This window comes from Bombina bombina, chromosome 5 (genome assembly GCF_027579735.1).
Source record: "Bombina bombina isolate aBomBom1 chromosome 5, aBomBom1.pri, whole genome shotgun sequence".
NCBI lineage: Eukaryota > Metazoa > Chordata > Amphibia > Anura > Bombinatoridae > Bombina > Bombina bombina.
Genome location: NC_069503.1, coordinates 13,596,895 through 13,615,537, shown reverse-complemented (window position 1 = coordinate 13,615,537; position 18,643 = coordinate 13,596,895). Strand labels below are relative to the sequence as shown.

The 18,643-nt window shown below is 34.0% G+C and overlaps 1 protein-coding gene across 1 annotated transcript in view; it reads right to left on the bottom strand.

Moving 5' to 3' along the window:
* Positions 1–18,206, bottom strand: part of LOC128659694 (uncharacterized) — a 142,965-nt gene extending 124,759 nt beyond the window's left edge. Inside the window, exon 1 of the mRNA XM_053713265.1 lies at positions 18,166–18,206. The gene's annotated coding sequence lies outside the window, so the exon portion shown is untranslated. The remainder of the gene's footprint in view (positions 1–18,165) is intronic.
* Between the last annotated feature and the right edge of the window lie 437 nt (positions 18,207–18,643).

Sequence of the window (18,643 nt, the reverse complement as noted above, 5' to 3'; positions counted from 1 at the left end):
AAAACAAATTTTGATACATTTGTTCGAATCGAATTTTGAATGTTTATATAACATTCTATTTTCAAATTTTTCAATAAAATTAAAAAATATTCGTTCAAATAATAGAATGTTTAGCTATGTATTCATTCAATTTTGAAATGTAATATTTGAATGTAACATTCAAATGTCACATTCGAATTCGAAATAGTATTTCTAGTCTACTACTGTGTTTAATAAATGTAATATTCAAATTCTACATTCGAATTAGAAATAGTCAGCTAGATTACGAGTTGTGCGTTAGTCTTAAAAAGCAGCGTTAACAGGTCCTAATGCTGCTTTTTCACTACCACTGCTATTACGAGTCTTGCAGGTTTAGGGGCACCGCACACTTCTTTGGCCTTACCGCCAAATGACTTACGTAAACTTCGTAAAGTCTTTTTTCTATGGGACTTCCATAGTGCCGGTATTACGAGTCTGTCCTGGGAGGCCAAAAATTGAGCGGTACACCCTCTACCCTCTAGATCCCTAACACATTTTAAAGTCAGTAGTTAAGAGTTTTATGGTACAACGTCGTAGCATAAAACTCATAGGTAAAGTGTTAAAAAGTACACTAACATCCATAAACTACCTATTAACCCCTAAACCGAGGCCCTCCCACATCTCAAACACTAAAATAAAAATATTAACTCCTAATCTGCCGCTCCCGACATCTCCAACACTAGAATAAACATATTAACCCCTAAACCACCACACTCCCGCCTCGCAAACACTAGTTAAATATTATTAACCCCTAATCTGCTGCCCCTAACATCGTCGCCACCTACCTACACTTATTAACCCCTAATCTGCCATACTCCCACCTCGCAAACACTATTTAAATATTATTAACCCCTAATTTGCTGTCCCTAACATCGCCGCCACCTACCTACATTTATTAACCCCTAATCTGCCCCCCAACGTCGCCGCCACTATACTAAATGTATTAACCCCTAAACCTAAGTCTAACCCTAACACCCCCTAACTTAAATATAATTGCAATAAATCTAAATAAATATTAATATTATTATCTAAATAATTTCTATTTAAAACTAAATACTTACCTGTAAAATAAACCCTAAGCTAGCTACAATATAACTAATAGTTACATTGTAGCTAGCTTAGGGTTTATTTTTATTTTACAGGCAAGTTTGTATTTATTTTAAGTAGGTACAATAGTTATTAAATAGTTATTAACTATTTAATAACTACCTCGCTAAAATAAAGACAAAAGTACCTGTAAAATAAAACCTAACCTAAGTTACAATAACACCTAACACTACACTACAATTAAATAAATTAACTAAATTAAATAAATTAAATTAGCTAAATTACTGTACAAAAAAAACCCAAAAACACTAAATTACAGAAAATAAAAAAAAGTTACGTCATCCAATACGATTTTTTCTACCTTAATTCCGATTGGCTGATAAAATTCTATCAGTATGGGTACAGTAATGAGGATATAAACGGTATATAATAATGTTTGTACAGTAAATGAGTATATAAAAATGTGTGGGTACAGTAAATGAGTATATAAACGGTATATAATAATATGTGTGGGTACAGTAATGAGTATATAAACGGTATATAATATGTGCGGGTACAGTAATGAGTATATAAACGGTATATAATATGTGCGGGTACAGTAAATGAGTATATAATAATATGTGTGGGTACAGTAAATGAGTATATAAATGGTATATAATATGTGTGTGTACAGTAATGAGTATATAAACGGTATATAATATGTGTGTGTACAGTAATGAGTATATAAACGGTATATAATATGTGTGTGTACAGTAATGAGTATATAAATGGTATATAATAAGTGTGGGTACAGTAATGAGTATATAAACGGTATATAATATGTGTGGGTACAGTAAATGAGTATATAAACGGTATATAATATGTGTGGGTACAGTAATGAGTATATAAACAGTATATAATAATAATAATAATAACCATATATTCACAACATTAAGTAATTTTGGATTTCATGGAAATTGTTACAACATGATTGAATTATTATATAAAAAATCACAAGCATCTCTAATTATAAATAAAAATAAAAAAGCAGGTTTCCCACTTTTGAGGGGGATGAGGCAGGGATGCCCCTTATCTCCCCTAATCTTTAATCTTGCTCTGGAGCCTTTACTTAAAATCCTTAGAATGAGGATACCAGGAATAAGTATCCAGAATAAAGAAATTAAAATAGCAGCTTATGCTGATGATTTATTAATCTTTACCAAACAATCTTCAAAAACTTTTGATCTAATTAGCCAGTTAGTTAAGCAGTTTGGTTCTCTCTCTGGTTATCAAATTAACAAAAACAAATCAGAGGTACTATGGCTACATAAAAATAAAGATTCAGATAATAAAACCTTTAAAGAAATAAAACAGTCCCTGGTTTATCTGGGGTTAAAATTTTCAGAGGCCCCAGAAGAGATATACAATCTAAACCTGAAGGAAGCAGTTAGGAAATTTTCAGATACTCTTAAAAAATGGGAAACCCTCCCCTTATCTTTATATGGGAAAATCAATTTACTAAAAATGATAGCATTACCTCGGTTACTCTATATTTTTCAAAATATCCCTCTGTTATTGAAAAATGCAGAAAAAAAGAACATTAACTCATCTATCAAAACATTTTTGTGGGGTAAAAAGAAAGTGAAACTAAGTCAGAGGAAATTATCATTACCAAAAAAATATATGGGAATGGCCCTCCCGGATATAGAGCTATATAATTTAGCGGCAATAGGGAAAATAGCGATTGACTGGATGTTAGATATAGGGCATTTTTCTATACCAGAGTTAGAGAATCAATTAGGTAAACCCCTGTATCTGAAAAATATACTCCATCTGGAAATCAAAAAAACTTCCCCTTTATTTTAGGAGAATAAAGGTATTAAAAGACACAGTAATAGCATGGCATAAAATTTGTAACAAATTGAACCTGAAATTCGCATTCTCCAAATATCTTGCAATTAAGGGAAACCAAGATTTTCAACTGGGGTTTTTAACTGACGTTGGCTCAAGATGGGAAGAGCACGGTTTGGCTAAAGTGACACAAATGGTAAATAGGGAACAGATTAACGCAAAGGTCATAGACTTTGAAATGGCCCAAGCGCAATTCCAATTCAGGAATAATCATTACTACGCATTAAACAGTATATAATAATAATATGTGTGGGTACAGTAAATGAGTACATAAACGGTATATAATATGTGTGTGTACAGTAAATGAGTATATAAACGGTATATAATAATATGTGTGGGTACAGTAAATGAGTATATAAACGGTATATAATATGTGTGGGTACAGTAAATGAGTATATAAACGGTATATAATAATATGTGCGGGTACAGTAAATGAGTATATAAACGGTATATAATATGTGCGGGTACAGTAAATGAGTATATAAACGGTATATAATAATATGTGTGGGTACAGTAAATGAGTATATAAACGGTATATAATATATGTGGGTACAGTAATGAGTATATAAAAGGTATATAATAATATGTGTGGGTACAGTAAATGAGTATATAAACGGTATATAATGTGTGGGTACAGTAAATGAGTAGATAAACGGTATATAATAATATGTGTGGGTACAGTAAATGAGTATATAAACGGTACATAATATGTGTGGGTACAGTAATGAGTATATAAACTGTATATAATATGTGTGTGGGTACAGTAATGAGTATATAATATGTGTGGGTACAGTAAATGAGTATATAAACGGTATATAATAATATGTGCGGGTACAGTAAATGAGTATATAAACGGTATATAATAATATGTACGGGTACAGTAAATGAGTATATAAACGGTATATAATATGTGTGGGTACAGTAAATGAGTATATAAACGGTATATAATAATATGTGTGGGTACAGTAAATGAGTATATAAACGGTACATAATATGTGTGGGTACAGTAATGAGTATATAAACTGTATATAATATGTGTGTGGGTACAGTAATGAGTATATAATATGTGTGGGTACAGTAAATGAGTATATAAACGGTATATAATAATATGTGCGGGTACAGTAAATGAGTATATAAACGGTATATAATAATATGTACGGGTACAGTAAATGAGTATATAAACGGTATATAATATGTGTGGGTACAGTAAATGAGTATATAAACGGTATATAATAATATGTGCGGGTACAGTAAATGAGTATATAAACGGTATATAATATGTGCGGGTACAGTAAATGAGTATATAAACGGTATATGATAATATGTGGGTACAGTAAATGAGTATATAAACGGTATATAATATGTGTGTGTACAGTAAATAAGTATATAAACAGTATATAATATGTGTGGGTACAGTAAATGAGTACATAAACGGTATATAATATGTGTGTGTACAGTAATGAGTATATAAACGGTATATAATATGTGCGGGTACAGTAAATGAGTATATAAACGGTATATAATATGTGCGAGTACAGTAATGAGTATATAGCATGTGCGGGTACAGTAAATGAGTATATAAGCGGTATATAATATGTGTGGGTACAGTAATGAGTATATAAACGGTATATAATATGTGTGGGTACAGTAAATGAGTATATAAACGGTATATAATATGTGTGGGTACAGTAATGAGTATATAAACAGTATATAATAATAATATGTGTGGGTACAGTAAATGAGTATATAAACGGTATATAATATATGTGGGTACAGTAATGAGTATATAAAAGGTATATAAAAATATGTGTGGGTACAGTAAATGAGTATATAAACGGTATATAATGTGTGGGTACAGTAAATGAGTATATAAACGGTATATAATAATATGTGTGGGTACAGTAATGAGTATATAAACGGTATATAATATGTGTGTGGGTACAGTAATGAGTATATAATATGTGTGGGTACAGTAAATGAGTATATAAACGGTATATAATAATATGTGCGGGTACAGTAAATGAGTATATAAACGGTATATAATAATATGTATGGGTACAGTAAATGAGTATATAAACGGTATATAATATGTGTGGGTACAGTAAATGAGTATATAAACGGTATATAATAATATGTGCGGGTACAGTAAATGAGTATATAAACGGTATATAATATGTGCGGGTACAGTAAATGAGTATATAAACGGTATATGATAATGTGTGGGTACAGTAAATGAGTATATAAACGGTATATAATATGTGTGGGTACAGTAAATGAGTATATAAACAGTATATAAATAATATGTGTGTGTACAGTAAATGAGTATATAAACGGTATATAATATGTGTGTGTACAGTAATGAGTATATAAACGGTATATAATATGTGCGGGTACAGTAAATGAGTATATAAACGGTATATAATATGTGCGGGTACAGTAAATGAGTATATAAACGGTATATAATAATATGTACGGGTACAGTAATGAGTATATAAACTGTATATAATATGTGTGTGGGTACAGTAATGAGTATATAATATGTGTGGGTACAGTAAATGAGTATATAAACGGTATATAATAATATGTGCGGGTACAGTAAATGAGTATATAAACGGTATATAATAATATGTACGGGTACAGTAAATGAGTATATAAACGGTATATAATATGTGTGGGTACAGTAAATGAGTATATAAACGGTATATAATAATATGTGCGGGTACAGTAAATGAGTATATAAACGGTATATAATATGTGCGGGTACAGTAAATGAGTATATAAACGGTATATGATAATATGTGGGTACAGTAAATGAGTATATAAACGGTATATAATATGTGTGGGTACAGTAAATGAGTATATAAACAGTATATAATAATATGTGTGTGTACAGTAAATAAGTATATAAACAGTATATAATATGTGTGGGTACAGTAAATGAGTACATAAACGGTATATAATATGTGTGTGTACAGTAATGAGTATATAAACGGTATATAATATGTGCGGGTACAGTAAATGAGTATATAAACGGTATATAATATGTGCGGGTACAGTAAATGAGTATATAAACGGTATATAATATGTGTGAGTACAGTAATGAGTATATAGCATGTGCGGGTACAGTAAATGAGTATATAAGCGGTATATAATATGTGTGGGTACAGTAAATGAGTATATAAACGGTATATAATATGTGTGGGTACAGTAAATGAGTATATAAACGGTATATAATGTGTGGGTACAGTAATGAGTATATAAACAGTATTAGAAAAAATAATCCAAAGGACCAAAGGATATAAATAAAAAGTCAATTCTTTATTGTTGAATTAAAAGAAATGGGCATCAAAATAGGGGGAAAAGGAAGAAACGAGCAGGTCTTACGCGTTTCGGCAAGGTTCAGCCGTACTCATAGACCATACATGCTCACAGGTGATACAAACTTATATACCGTATAGTGATTACCCATTGGTTAAAACATCACACACCTCCTAAACACCCTTTTGGAAGGGATAATATCACACAGGTTATATCATAGAAAATTAACGGTTTAACACCATTACTCAGAGTATTTATACATAGTACTGAAGATCCTAAAACAAAACAAAATACCTATTACATTATAAATACAGGCAAATATATACAAAAGGAAACATCACAATGCAAAAATATATACAGACCAATAAATCAATAACAAAATAGAGACACCCATAGATATAAATTTTATTCGTAGGTATAAATTTTATCAGATGATCACACTAATGGATAAGAAAAATATAAGTAATTCATATATATTAAATATGTTGGAATAAATATTAGAATGAATAATTCCAGTTAATAATATTTAAGCATGATCATTATGATGTAATAAATACCTAGAAATGACTATACATGGCTGAATATAAATTCATTCAAAATAATTAATTGATATATTTCTAGAGGAGATAGGTTCAGTAATATACATATAAATTAGTTCTCCCAAAAATTAATGAGGTCATTCTCTGAATTAAAGCCATCAGGTTTCAAAGTGCATAGTTTATGGATCCAATAAACCTCTTGGCGTGCCAAGGTGGACCATTTATCACCACCTCTAGGATTATTCTTAATGATTTCTATGGCATTCCATTTAAAACTACACACATTTCCATGATGTATATCTATAAAATGGCTTGCTAAATCGGAACAATGTTGTTCATTTCTAATGTATCCCAGATGTTCACGGATACGAGTACGAATGTCACGGGAGGTCATACCCACGTACTGAATTTTATGTTCCGTGCAACAGATGAGATACACTATATATGAAGAAGAGCAATTGATACAGCCCCTAGTATCAAACGTCTGATTAGTGACATAGGAACTAAATGAACTACCTATCTTAATATGCTCGCAAGCTTTACAGTTCTTTCCACATTTATATGTTCCATTATGTCTAAGCCAAGAACTTTGGCTATCAGGTTTTCGCAACTGACTAGGTGAGATCAAATTGCCCAATGTAAGCCCTCTTTTATATGTAAATCTACATCCTCCTTTAACCACATCCTTAAGAGAATCATCTCCATATAACATAGGCAAATATTTTTTAACTATGTTACAAATTTGATAATATTGGTTGGAATACCTTGTAATGAAATTTGGTTTGTTGTCAAATTGGGTCTTTCTGTCACTGGACTTGTCTGCTACTAAAAGTAAACTATTTCTGTCACATTGTGTTGCATAGTCATGAGCCTGTTTAATAACTTTCTTACAATAACCCCTCTTTTGGAGTCTAATGCCTAAATTATTACACTCAGAGTTGAATACTTGTTCATTTGAACAAATTCTACGATTTCTAAGGAACTGTCCTTTCGCTATACCCTGGAACACATGTCTTGGATGAGAGCTGGAAGAATGTAGGATTGAATTCCCAGCTATTGGTTTACGAAACAATTGAGTTTCAACTTTATCAGAGTTCCCATCAATGACCAACTCCACATCCAAGAAGTGTATTTTGTGCTTTTGCCATTCATATGTAAACTTAATCTCAGGGATACAAGAATTTAGATATCCAACAAATCTCTGTGCCTCTGAGGAGTTAAATTTGGTGAGAAATATAAGATCGTCAATAAATCTTTTGTAACAAACAATTCCCCCAGATGAATCAATACCATTAGGTCCAAAGAGGTATTTATATTCAAACCAGCCCATAAATAAATTGGCATAGGAGGGGGCGAATTTCGCCCCCATGGCTGTGCCCCTCAATTGGACGTAATATGATCCCTCAAACTGGAAGTAATTGCGTTCCAAAAGAAAACGAATAGATCTAATAATGAAGTCTTTAGTTTCATTTGAATAGTTAGTAAGCCGATTAAGGAAAAATGCTACAGCTTCCAGGCCCAAAGTGTGTGGTATAGACGTGTATAAAGCTTCCACATCCACAGTTAACCAACTCATATCTTCCACCACCTGCACACCCTCAATAACATTTAACAAATGCGTAGTGTCTCTCAAAAAGCTGGGAAGAGAGGAAACCAAGGGCTGCAAAATGCTGTCAATCCACTCTGACAGATGTTCAAATAGTGAACCGATTCCTGCAACTATTGGTCTTCCCTTTATGTTAGCTATACTCTTGTGAGTCTTGGGCAGGTGGTGGAAGATAGGAATAATGGGGTCTGTGATGTAAAGGAACTCAAATGTGTCCTTATCAATAATACCAAGGTGAAGGCCATCATCTAATAAACCTCTTAACTGTTTTTGAAAACATGAGGTAGGGTTTCTGCTTAGTCTTCTATAGGAGGAAAGATCATTCAACTGTCGTTCAGCTTCAGATATATACATCTGTCTATCCATTACAACGATATTCCCCCCCTTATCCGAGTTTTTCACCACAATTGACAAATTATTCTGCAATGACATTACTGCCTCTTTTTCCTTTCTAGTAAGATTTGAATATTGTTCGCTGGATGATTCATCCAGTTTTTTTAGGTCCTCAAGGACTCTCTTATGGAAACTTTCAAGTGTTCTACCTCTAGACTGAACTGGGTAGAATCTAGATCTATTTTTGAATCTAGGAGAACACAGCGATACAGTATCCATAGCTTGCTCATACTCCAGTTCCTGGAGGGAAGCTAAATCGCACATGTCTCTAAATTGAAAAAGAGAACCAATATTGGAGGTGCCACTATTATCAACAGATGTAGAATTGTTAACTCTTTCAATGCCATTATAGTGTCTACGAAGAGTGAGATTACGTATAAACCTATTTAGGTCAAGAATAGTTTGAAACATATCAAATTTTTTAGTAGGGCAAAACAGAGAGGTATGAACAGGTATGCCCTCAGAGAACTCACCAGGAAGTAAATGACAACTTAGTTATTAATGTCTCTTCACATACCCTTACGGAATCTGAGCTTAAAGTACTTAATAAGGGCTTGGGCTTTTGCCCTACTAAAAAATTTGATATGTTTCAAACTATTCTTGACCTAAATAGGTTTATACATAATCTCACTCTTCGTAGACACTATAATGGCATTGAAAGAGTTAACAATTCTACATCTGTTGATAATAGTGGCACCTCCAATATTGGTTCTCTTTTTCAATTTAGAGACATGTGCGATTTAGCTTCCCTCCAGGAACTGGAGTATGAGCAAGCTATGGATACTGTATCGCTGTGTTCTCCTAGATTCAAAAATAGATCTAGATTCTACCCAGTTCAGTCTAGAGGTAGAACACTTGAAAGTTTCCATAAGAGAGTCCTTGAGGACCTAAAAAAACTGGATGAATCATCCAGCGAACAATATTCAAATCTTACTAGAAAGGAAAAAGAGGCAGTAATGTAATTGCAGAATAATTTGTCAATTGTGGTGAAAAACTCGGATAAGGGGGGGAATATCGTTGTAATGGATAGACAGATGTATATATCTGAAGCTGAACGACAGTTGAATGATCTTTCCTCCTATAGAAGACTAAGCAGAAACCCTACCTCATGTTTTCAAAAACAGTTAAGAGGTTTATTAGATGATGGCCTTCACCTTGGTATTATTGATAAGGACACATTTGAGTTCCTTTACATCACAGACCCCATTATTGCTATCTTCCACCACCTGCCCAAGACTCACAAGAGTATAGCTAACATAAAGGGAAGACCAATAGTTGCAGGAATCGGTTCACTATTTGAACATCTGTCAGAGTGGATTGACAGCATTTTGCAGCCCTTGGTTTCCTCTCTTCCCAGCTTTTTGAGAGACACTACGCATTTGTTAAATGTTATTGAGGGTGTGCAGGTGGTGGAAGATATGAGTTGGTTAACTGTGGATGTGGAAGCTTTATACACGTCTATACCACACACTTTGGGCCTGGAAGCTGTAGCATTTTTCCTTAATCGGCTTACTAACTATTCAAATGAAACTAAAGACTTCATTATTAGATCTATTCGTTTTCTTTTGGAACGCAATTACTTCCAGTTTGAGGGATCATATTACGTCCAATTGAGGGGCACAGCCATGGGGGCGAAATTCGCCCCCTCCTATGCCAATTTATTTATGGGCTGGTTTGAATATAAATACCTCTTTGGACCTAATGGTATTGATTCATCTGGGGGAATTGTTTGTTACAAAAGATTTATTGACGATCTTATATTTCTCACCAAATTTAACTCCTCAGAGGCACAGAGATTTGTTGGATATCTAAATTCTTGTATCCCTGAGATTAAGTTTACATATGAATGGCAAAAGCACAAAATACACTTCTTGGATGTGGAGTTGGTCATTGATGGGAACTCTGATAAAGTTGAAACTCAATTGTTTCGTAAACCAATAGCTGGGAATTCAATCCTACATTCTTCCAGCTCTCATCCAAGACATGTGTTCCAGGGTATAGCGAAAGGACAGTTCCTTAGAAATCGTAGAATTTGTTCAAATGAACAAGTATTCAACTCTGAGTGTAATAATTTAGGCATTAGACTCCAAAAGAGGGGTTATTGTAAGAAAGTTATTAAACAGGCTCATGACTATGCAACACAATGTGACAGAAATAGTTTACTTTTAGTAGCAGACAAGTCCAGTGACAGAAAGACCCAATTTGACAACAAACCAAATTTCATTACAAGGTATTCCAACCAATATTATCAAATTTGTAACATAGTTAAAAAATATTTGCCTATGTTATATGGAGATGATTCTCTTAAGGATGTGGTTAAAGGAGGATGTAGATTTACATATAAAAGAGGGCTTACATTGGGCAATTTGATCTCACCTAGTCAGTTGCGAAAACCTGATAGCCAAAGTTCTTGGCTTAGACATAATGGAACATATAAATGTGGAAAGAACTGTAAAGCTTGCGAGCATATTAAGATAGGTAGTTCATTTAGTTCCTATGTCACTAATCAGACGTTTGATACTAGGGGCTGTATCAATTGCTCTTCTTCATATATAGTGTATCTCATCTGTTGCACGGAACATAAAATTCAGTACGTGGGTATGACCTCCCGTGACATTCGTACTCGTATCCGTGAACATCTGGGATACATTAGAAATGAACAACATTGTTCCGATTTAGCAAGCCATTTTATAGATATACATCATGGAAATGTGTGTAGTTTTAAATGGAATGCCATAGAAATCATTAAGAATAATCCTAGAGGTGGTGATAAATGGTCCACCTTGGCACGCCAAGAGGTTTATTGGATCCATAAACTATGCACTTTGAAACCTGATGGCTTTAATTCAGAGAATGACCTCATTAATTTTTGGGAGAACTAATTTATATGTATATTACTGAACCTATCTCCTCTAGAAATATATCAATTAATTATTTTGAATGAATTTATATTCAGCCATGTATAGTCATTTCTAGGTATTTATTACATCATAATGATCATGCTTAAATATTATTAACTGGAATTATTCATTCTAATATTTATTCCAACATATTTAATATATATGAATTACTTATATTTTTCTTATCCATTAGTGTGATCATCTGATAAAATTTATACCTACGAATAAAATTTATATCTATGGGTGTCTCTATTTTGTTATTGATTTATTGGTCTGTATATATTTTTGCATTGTGATGTTTCCTTTTGTATATATTTGCCTGTATTTATAATGTAATAGGTATTTTGTTTTGTTTTAGGATCTTCAGTACTATGTATAAATACTCTGAGTAATGGTGTTAAACCGTTAATTTTCTATGATATAACCTGTGTGATATTATCCCTTCCAAAAGGGTGTTTAGGAGGTGTGTGATGTTTTAACCAATGGGTAATCACTATACGGTATATAAGTTTGTATCACCTGTGAGCATGTATGGTCTATGAGTACGGCTGAACCTTGCCGAAACGCGTAAGACCTGCTCGTTTCTTCCTTTTCCCCCTATTTTGATGCCCATTTCTTTTAATTCAACAATAAAGAATTGACTTTTTATTTATATCCTTTGGTCCTTTGGATTATTTTTTCTACTACTTTGGGAGGGAGAGGAGCCCTCCTATCCTGTGAAGGAACAAGATTTATCCCAGCTTTGGATCTTTTGTCCGGTCAATAGAGGCTGTATTCACAGCATTTGGGAGCACCACGCAAACGAATTGGAAAGGACAGCGTCTGACAGCGTCTGACGTCACCCGGAAGTGCTGAGGAGGTACATGCTGGCCGGAGACGCCGAGAAGGAAAGAACGCTCAAACCTCGTGGAAAGGTGCATTGCCACGGAGCTGATGTTTACACCATAGAGGTGAGCGATACGTCCTGTGTGAAGTGGATAGTGGCTGCATACCCATTTACAGTACCGAGAGATGCCGTAATAGCCTTCCTTGGAGTGGTGAGTCAGGATTGTCTTTGACGCTGTCCATTTATTTCTCCCTTTATTTGCTGTGCACACTGAACATTGTGTTATACCTCTTTAATCTGACTGAACAGAATACGTTGGACATAACTATATCCATTTGCCTAACTACACACACGGACTTTGCACAAGTGTTTCTATATAAACAGTATATAATAATATGTGTGGGTACAGTAAATGAGTATATAAACAGTATATAATATATGTGGGTACAGTAATGAGTATATAAACGGTATATAATAATATGTGTGGGTACAGTAATGAGTATATAAACGGTATATAATATGTGTGTGGGTACAGTAATGAGTATATAATATGTGTGGGTACAGTAAATGAGTATATAAACGGTATATAATATGTGTGGGTACAGTAATGAGTATATAAACGGTATATAATATGTGTGGGTACAGTAAATGAGTATATAAACGGTATATAATATGTGTGGGTACAGTAATGAGTATATAAACAGTATATAATAATAATATGTGTGGGTACAGTAAATGAGTATATAAACGGTATATAATGTGTGGGTACAGTAAATGAGTATATAAACGGTATATAATAATATGTGTGGGTACAGTAATGAGTATATAAACGGTATATAATATGTGTGTGGGTACAGTAATGAGTATATAATATGTGTGGGTACAGTAAATGAGTATATAAACGGTATATAATAATATGTGCGGGTACAGTAAATGAGTATATAAACGGTATATAATAATATGTATGGGTACAGTAAATGAGTATATAAACGGTATATAATATGTGTGGGTACAGTAAATGAGTATATAAACGGTATATAATAATATGTGCGGGTACAGTAAATGAGTATATAAACGGTATATAATATGTGCGGGTACAGTAAATGAGTATATAAACGGTATATGATAATGTGTGGGTACAGTAAATGAGTATATAAACGGTATATAATATGTGTGGGTACAGTAAATGAGTATATAAACAGTATATAAATAATATGTGTGTGTACAGTAAATGAGTATATAAACAGTATATAATAATGTGTGTGTACAGTAAATGAGTATATAAACGGTATATAATATGTGTGTGTACAGTAATGAGTATATAAACGGTATATAATATGTGCGGGTACAGTAAATGAGTATATAAACGGTATATAATATGTGCGGGTACAGTAAATGAGTATATAAACGGTATATAATATGTGTGAGTACAGTAATGAGTATATAATGTGTGAGTACAGTAATTAGTATATAATATGTGTGGGTACAGTAAATGAGTATATAAGCAGTATATAATATGTGTGGGTACAGTAATGAGTATATAGCATGTGCGGGTACAGTAAATGAGTATATAAGCGGTATATAATATGTGTGGGTACAGTAATGAGTATATAATATGTGTGGGTACAGTAAATGAGTATATAAGCAGTATATAATATGTGTGGGTACAGTAAATGAGTATAAAAGCGGTATATAATATGTGTGGGTACAGTAAATGAGTATATAAACGGTATATAATATGTGTGGGTACAGTAAATGAGTATATAAACGGTATATAATATGTGCGGGTACAGTAAATGAGTATATAAGCGGTATATAATATGTGTGGGTACAGTAATGAGTATATAATATGTGTGGGTACAGTAAATGAGTATATAAGCAGTATATAATATGTGTGGGTACAGTAAATGAGTAAGAGGAAAATTACAGCTAAACACAAACACTGCAGAAATGTAAAAATAGCCCTGGTCCTTAATGGTCAGAACATGGAAAAGTGGTCTGGTCACTAAGTGGTTAATACCTGGGAGTTATCAGACAGGTGCTATCTGAGTCTCTCATGCTATTGTTCCACGCTTCTGGAGTAGATATAGATTAACCGTGAGTGCATTACGTTTGAGCACGTGTATTGAGAATTAAAGCAGTCTGAAGCTCTATATCTTTATATGTAACAAATATGATTTTGCTAAAACAATCTTGCACTTTTCTTATGTATTAATGCTTTTGGGCAAGTTAAAGGGACATAATACTCATATGCTAAATCACTTGAAACTGATGCAGTATAACTGTAAAAAGCTGACAGGAAAATATCACCTGTGCATCTCTATGTAAAAAAGATATTTTACCTCCCAATCTCCTCAGCTCAGCAGAGTGTTATGTAAAAAGTTACACTCAGCTGCTGTCCAGCTGTAGGTAAAAAAAAAAAAATGAAGAAATGAACAGCAGCCAATAAGCATCAGCAGTGCTGAGGTCATGAACACTTTTACTGTGATCTTATGAGATTTCACTCAACTCTCATGAGATTTCATAGTAAACTGAATAGGGAAATAAGATGAGTACTCGAGTCTCACTCCCTTAGCTGTCCCGGGACAGACATACTGATTTGCTGCTTAGAAGTCCTGTACAATGGGATGTGGCTACTGAGGAACTTTTGAGGTAAAATATCTTTCTTTTTTACATAGAGATGTTCAGGTGATATTTTCTAGTCAGCTTTTTACAGCTACGCTGCATCACTTTCAAGTGTTTCAACATTTGGGTATCATGGTCTTTTAAGGAAGTTTTAATTGATTGTGGGCTAGATTACAAGCTGAGTGCAAAATATCACTTACGTTAAAGCGATATTTGCTCTCAACTGAGTAATACCAGTGCATTGTGAACATAACCACGCATTCGCATTGCATAGAAGCATTACGCTCACTAGAGCGCGCTTCCATACGCTCCAATGGGAGCCTCGGTCTCATGTTGTTCGACACGGCATGAGAGCTAGCGCAGTGAAGGACGCAAGCAGCGCTTGATGGACAGCAATTTTAATTATATATGTATATGACTATATACAGTATATATTTGTGTTAATATGTATATATTTTCAGTGCTGTTTTTTTTCCTAACACCCCACCACTTTTAACCCCTTATAAACTGCTTTTTGCAGTTACTTTTTTAAAAAAAATGAAGATGCTACCATTTTTATTTGTTAATAAATAATTATATACTGAAATTTGGGGCCAATTGGGGAACATTTAGAAAATTACCCAGAGATCTGATATCTAGTTCATTTTCTGAGCGCTAATTGCTACCGCGAGCTCGCAGCAGCAATAACCAGCCACTTGTAATAGCTGTTTATTTATCCACTATTTTAGTTTAGCACCATGGGTAGTGCTTGCTAATTGTTGGCTACATTTTAGCCACCAATCAGAAAACGCTACCCAGGTACTGAACCAAATATGGGCCAGCTTATAAGCTTACATTCCTGCTAAAAATACCAAGAGAAGGAAAAAAATTGATATGCTATATCTGTCATGAAGGAAAAAAAAATTGGGTTCAGTGTTCCTTTAAGAATTTATTTTATTGCTTGAATATTTGACAAGATAATTGGTAAAACTATTTAGAAATTTTGAATATATTACTGTACAACTTAAAGGGACATTAAACCCAAATTGTTTGTCATTATTCAGAATTCTTTTTTAAAAAATATTCCAATTTACTTTTATTATCTAATTTGCTTCATTCATTAGATATCCTTTGTTGAAGAAATAGCAGTGCACATGAGTGAGCCAATTACACGAGGCATCTATGTACAGCCACCAATCAGCAGCTTCAGTGCCTATCTAGATATGCTTTTCAGCAAGGGATATCAAGAGAATGAAGCATATTAGATAATAGAAGTAAATTAGAAAGTTATTTAAAATTGCATTCTCTTTCTAAATCATGAAAGAAAAAATGTGGGTTTCATGTCCCTTTAAGCAAATTGTTTTTTATAAAAAAAAAAATGAAATAGAAATGAATGTTGTTTACCTTGTATGACTAATGGGTAGATATAAAAGTTACCAAAAAAAATATCTTAAATTATAGAATTTGAACAATGAAAATAATCTGTCAATGCAGCTAGAACATATAACTCACTGATTACATTTGAGTCATTGGGCTACATTTACTAAAGGACAGTCGGACAAAATACATACATACATACCCCGACCAGTTACTGGGGATATATGTGGCTATGGGCAAGGCTCACTCACTCAGGCATTTACTCCCAGACACGCTCACTCATTTACTCCCAGACACGCTCACTCATTTACTCCCAGACACGCTCACTCATTTACTCCCAGACACGCTCACTCATTTACTCCCAGACACGCTCACTCATCTACTCCCAGACACGCTCACTCATTTACTCCCAGACACGCTCACTCATCTACTCCCAGACATGCTCACTCATTTACTCCCAGACACGCTCACTCATTTGTCTCAGACACGCTCACTCACTCAGTCTCAGGCATGCTCGCTCACTCATTTACTCCCAGACATGCTCACTCACTCATTTACTCCCAGACACGCTCACTCACTCATTTACTCCCAGACACGCTCCATCACTCATTTACTCCCAGACACGCTCCCTCATTTACTCCCAGGTATGCTCAGGCATGCTCACTCACTTACTCCCAGGCATGCTTACTCACTCATTTACTCTTAGGCATGCTCACTCACTCAGACACTCTCAGACATGCTCACTCACTTACACCCAGGCATGCTTACTCACTCATTTACTCTTAGGCATGCTCACTCACTCAGACACTCTCAGACATGCTCACTCACTTACTCCCAGGCATGCTTACTCACTCATTTACTCTTAGGCATGCTCACCCACTCAGACACTCTCAGACATGCTCACTCACTTACTCCCAGGCATGCTTACTCACTCATTTACTCTCAGACATGCTCACTCACTCAGACACACTCACACAAACAAATACATTAAATAATTCTGGTAGTGCAGATAAACTTGCTGTCCCAATCATTATGTTGTATTATAAAGGTTTTGCAAGGATTTAGCAACCAATTACAGAAGCAAAAGTGAGACAAAGGCAGCAAATTAAGTCTTGATTAAGATGTCTGAAATGAGCGCAGCATTTTAATTAATTTATAATATGATTTAATTCAGATTATTTTGAGTCATTTTAAAGTGACCATATTTAAACATTCAGCCACATCATTGCAAACGTTAATGAGCACCCTGGTGTTTATTATTTAGTTTACAGGTTTCATCATGTGTGCGATTTAAGTTAAATTATGGTGAGACTGTCAATGAAATAAGTTGCAAACAGGCAAAATGGGTTTGTAAAACCTATAAAGTGCAGAATGTGAATCATGTGTTCAATATATGTTCTGATTTGTTAAAAAACTGTAGTTAAATTGCGTCACAAATGTATTTAAATTCATGTGATTAATGTGTTACTGGGATGTTTTCGAAGGGATTGTAATAGGTTTGAATTTGGAAATCACATGATATAAATATATTCACAATACTTTAAAACCAACACTAAAGTCTTGTTAGAGTTTGTAGACACATTTTGTGTACAATAGATAAAGTATAACACTGGGCAGCAGATATAACAGATAATACAATATACTCACCGTTAAAGCTCCAGGAATCTCTGGTATCAGTCTGTTCCCTGTCTGTAGCTGAAACTGAAACTTACCCTGAAGCTGCTGTATTTATACACTGGGATCTGCTGGCACAGGCTGCATATTACATCACAGACAACTAGTGTAGCCTCTGTTCTTAAAGGGACATGCCAGACAAAATTTAAATCCACATGATGCATTTCAGTTTTGAACAGAAGCATTTTAGTAATATACACATATCAGCAAAAATGCTTCTAATAAAAGCTATAGCAGTTTCAAAAGTGTATTTAAGTATGCACCGTGCACCAGCATTTTAAACACAGCAACAGCCAAAGGCACTTGTACCATCAGGCAATGACTCAATTTGTTAATTGCTGACATGATACAAGCCCCACTGGCACTCTGAGCAGCTGCAGTACGTAAAATGTTGGTGCACTGAGCATATCTAGCTATGCTTCACATGCATGTGCAGAGAAAATGTTAACAT